Source organism: Sapajus apella, unplaced genomic scaffold (genome assembly GCF_009761245.1).
Source record: "Sapajus apella isolate SASKATOON/1434 unplaced genomic scaffold, GSC_monkey_1.0 scaffold3595, whole genome shotgun sequence".
Taxonomy (NCBI): Eukaryota; Metazoa; Chordata; class Mammalia; order Primates; family Cebidae; genus Sapajus; species Sapajus apella.
The window spans coordinates 2,436-6,952 of record NW_022440521.1 but is presented as its reverse complement, the minus strand read 5'-3'; the positions used below and the strand labels follow the sequence as shown (position 1 = coordinate 6,952).

The following is a 4,517-nucleotide window of genomic DNA, read 5'->3' as shown; positions in this document are numbered from 1 at the left end:
CCAGCAGTTTGGGAGGCCACAAGGGGTGGATCGCCTGAGCTGAAGAGTTCAAGACCAGCCTGGGCAACATGACAAAACCCCGTTTCTACAAAAAACATAAATAAGTGGTAGCTGAATGTGGCGGCCAGTCCTAGCCCCTCGGGAAGCTGAGGCTGGAAGATGGCTTGGCCTGGGAGTCCAAGGCTGCAGTGAACTGAGATCACCGTCTTCCAGCCTGGGTAACAAAGTGAGCCTCTCTCTCGAAAACATCAGAGACTGCACAATACATAAAAAACATGGCCCAATTTTATGCAAGGCATAAGAGACTTACTTTAGAGTCAGAGACATAAATAGGTTGAAAGGACAAGATTGGAAAAAAAAATATTCCATGCAAACAGTAACGAAAAGAGAGCCAAAATAGCTATATTAATATGAGACAAAATGGACATCAAGACAAAAATTGTTGAGACAAAACTCATATGTATCATTCTATGATGATGAAAAGGTCAATCTATCAAAAAGATATAGCAATTATAAAGGTAAATGTAGTAAACCACAGAACTCCAAAATCCATAAAGCAAAAATTGACAGAACATTACAACATGAACTTCCAAAACACAAGATCGCACTAAATGTGTTCAATCAGTAAAAACATACAAAAACAATTTTGTTTTTATTCTATTTACTTACCCTCTTTTTTCTTTTTTCTTTTTTTTTTCCTATAGTTTTGAGAAAAACAAAAACAATTTTTTTTTTGAGACAGAGTCTCGTGTCTCCCAGGCTGGAACACAGTCAGCTCACTGCAACCCCCGCCTCCCAGGTTCAAGCGATTCTCCCGCCTCAGCCTCCTGAGTAGCTGGGATTACAGGCATCCAAAACCAGGCCAGGCTAATTTTTGTATTTTTACTAGAGATGGGATTTCTCCATGTTGATCAGGTTGGTCTCGAATTCCTGGCGTCAAGTGATCTGCCCACCTCGGCCTCCCAAAGTGCTGGAATTACAAGTGTGAACCACCACGTCTGGCCAATTTTTTTTTTCTTTTTTTTGAGACGGAGTTTCACTGCTGTTACCCAGGCTGGTGTGCTATGGCGCGATCTCGGCTCACCGCAACCTCTGCCTCCTGGGTTCAGGCAATTCTCCTGCCTCAACCTCCTGAGTGGCTGGGATTACAGGCACGCGCCACCATGCCCAGCTAATGTTTTGTATTTTTAGTAGAGACGGGGTTTCACCATGTTGACCAGGATGGTCTCGATCTCTTGACCTCGTGATCCACCCGCCTCGGCCTCCCAAAGTGCTGGGATTACAGGCTTGAGCCACCGCGCCCGGTCCTAATTTTTTTTTTTTTTTTTTTTTTTAAATCAGAGTCTCACTCTCTCTCTCAGACTGGAGTGCAACGGCACCATCTTGGCTCACTGCAGTCTCTGCCTCCCGGGTTCAACCGATTCTCTGCCTCGGCCTCCTGAGCATCTGGGTTTATAGGCATGCACCACTACACCCAGCTAATTTTTGTATTTTAAGTAGAGATGGGTTTTTACCATGGTGGCTGGGCTGGTCTCGAACTCTGACCTCAGGTGATCTGCCCACCTCAGCCTCCCAAAGTGCTGGGATTACAGGTGTGAGCCATCTTGCACAGCCCCCCAAAACTTTTTTAATTAGAAAAAGAATCTGGGCACAGTGGCTCATGACTATAATCCCAGCACTTTGGGAGGCCAAGGTGGGCGGGTCACCTGAGGTTAGTAGTTTGAGACCAGCCTGGCCAACCTGGAGAAACCCCGTCTCTAGTAAAAAATACAAAATCAGCCAGGCGTGTTGGTGGGTGCCTGTAGTCCCAGCTAAGCAGGAGGCAGAGGCAGGACAATCGCTTGGACCCAGGAGGCGGAGGTTGTGGTAAGCAAAGATCACACCATTGCACTCCAGTCTGGGCAACAGGGGCGAAACTCCGTCTCAAAAAAAAAAAAAAAAAAAAATTAGAAAAAGAAAAAGAGAAGGCAGACACCAAAGACCACATAGTGTATGACTCTGTTTATATGAAACGTTGAGAACAGGCAAATCTACAGACAGAAAATAGGATAGTGGTGGTTGCCAGGGGCTAGGGGACGAGTGACAGCTAATGGGTACAGGGGTTCTTTGTTTCCTTTCCTTTCATTTTTTTGAGACAGTGTCTCACTCTATCACCCAGCCTGGGGTAGGCACAACCTTGGCTCACTGAAACCTCTACCTCCCGAGTTCAAGTGACCCTCCCACCTCAGCCTCTCCAGTAGCTGGGACTGCAGGTGACCACCACCAGGCCTGGCTATTTTTTTTTTTCTTTGAGATGGAGTTTCACTCTTGTTGCCCAGGCTGGACTGCAATGACACAATCTCAGCTCACCACAACCTCCACCTCCCGGGTTCAAGCGATTCTCCTGCCTCAGACCCCCGAGTGGCTGGGATTACAAGCGTGTGCCACCATGCCTGGCTAATTTTGTATTTTTAGTAGAGATAGGATTTCCTCATGTTGGCCAGGCTGATCTCAAACACCCAACCTCAGGTGATCTGCCCGCCTCAGCCTCCCAAAGTGTGGGGATTATAGGCGTGAGCCACCTAGCTCAGCCTAATTTTTTGATTTGTCATAGAGATGGGGTTTTGCCATGTTACCCATGCTGAGGGGTTTACTTCTGATGAGATGAAAATATTCTGGAATTAGGTAGAGGAGATGGCTGTACAGCACTGTGAATGTACTAAAAATGAACTGTACACATTAAAATGGAAGAAATGGTGACTTTTATCTTACACAAATTTTATTTTGATTTTTTTTCTTTTGGTCTGACATTACCCTAGGCTTGCCAGTCAATATTTTGATTTTTTTAAAAGGACAATGATGAGTTGAAACGTTTAAGGACCTATCAGTAGAGACTGTAAGAAGACAGCGCATGGCCGGGCGCGGTGGCTCACGCCTGTAATCCTAGCACTTTGGGAGGCCGAGGTGAGTGGATCACCTGCGGTCAGGAGTTCAAGACCAGCCTGGCCATCATGGTGAAACCCCATCTTTAAAAAAAAAAAAAAAGAAGAAGAAGAAGACAGCTCAGAAGAGGGCAGGGATGAGACTAGGGGCAGACAGAGCATGCTCCCCACAGCCTCCTGCTGTCTGCGGGGCACCTGGAGCCCTGAGGCCTCGCTCCTGCCTGACCACCTGCCTGCTGGTTCCTCACCATCTGGCTTCTGGGGCTTCTTCAGCTCCCACTGCCCCCCAGAGTGAAGGCTGCTCGTCCACACCCACCTGGCCTCGGCGATGTCAGCAGCGTTTCCCCTGGACACCCTTTCCAGCTGCACGTAGACTGAGCAGTTGACCCGGCTCCACTCGGGGTCACAGACGGCCAGGAAGTTGGGGCGCAGGCGGCCGATAGTGTACTTGGCCAGGTCCATCAGAGACTGGCTCACGGCCTCCCTGAACAGGAAGGTCCCCAGCACCTTGTACACGGCAGCCACGTAGTTGTTGAAGTCGGAGCGGGAATAGAGCTGGTCTGTGTGCACCAGGTAGGCTTCTCCCACTGAGGCCTGTGCGTGGGGCAGCCACAGCGAACAGCGGGGGTCCCGGTCAGCCCGTGGGCCCTCACTGGGCCTCGGTCCTCCCCACAGACCTCCTCAAGGCTGCTGCAGAGCTGGGGACTCTCAAAGGGCCCTAGGCGGGCTCGGTGGCTCACGCCTGCCATCCCAGCACTTTGGGAGGCTGAGGCGGGCAGATCACCTGAGGTCGGGCATTCAAGACCAGCCAGAACAACATGGTGAAACCCGTCTCTATTAAAAATACAGAACTAGCCAGGTGTGATGACGCACGGCTGGAGTCCCAGCTACTGGGGAGACTGAGGCAAGAGAATCACTTGGACCCAGGAGGCGGAGGTTACAGTGAGCTGAGACCCTGCCATTGCACTCCAGCCTGGGCAACAAGAGCGAAACTCCATCTCAAAAAACAAAAGGGGGTTCCTATTAGCCACAAGTACCACTCGGGGCAAGGCTGTGTCCCCCAGCCTCCCACAGGCCTCCAGGCCACCCCCCATCAGGAACCCAGGGTAAGGCTGTACCCCATCCCGCCCCCCTCCCTGTCCCTCTGAACCCCTCCTGCCTTACAAGGATGACAGTGGCTGTGTTGGTGACCCCGGCCATGAGCCCATGGGTGATGGTGTCTGGACGGTAGGGGTACCGGATGGAGTCATCCCCACAGTAAAATCCTCACTTATGCGGGGCGTTCGCCAGCCATAGGACAGCGAAGGGCAGGGAGGCTGGAGGGGGAGAAGGGCCATGGAGCTGCAACGTTCTCCAACCAGCTGGGCCGTGAAGGCCTCCCACCGACAGCAAGGAAGAGCTTTTCTCACAGCACGTGGGAGGCCCAAGTGTCACCCCTTTCCCATCGCCCTCAGATGAGCACGAACTCCCCAGGCCCTCTCCCCCTCACACCGTCCCCTCTGCTCCTTGAACAAACCTGGCAAACGCTCACCTCAGGGCCTTTGCACAGGCACTTCTCTCTGCCCAAAATATCTTATTTTTATTTTTAAAAGTAGA

At 50.8% G+C, this 4,517-nt stretch overlaps 1 pseudogene; it reads right to left on the bottom strand.

Moving 5' to 3' along the window:
* Nucleotides 1-3,116: 3,116 nt before the first annotated feature.
* Nucleotides 3,117-4,237, bottom strand: LOC116547560 (annotated as a pseudogene).
* Between the last annotated feature and the right edge of the window lie 280 nt (nt 4,238-4,517).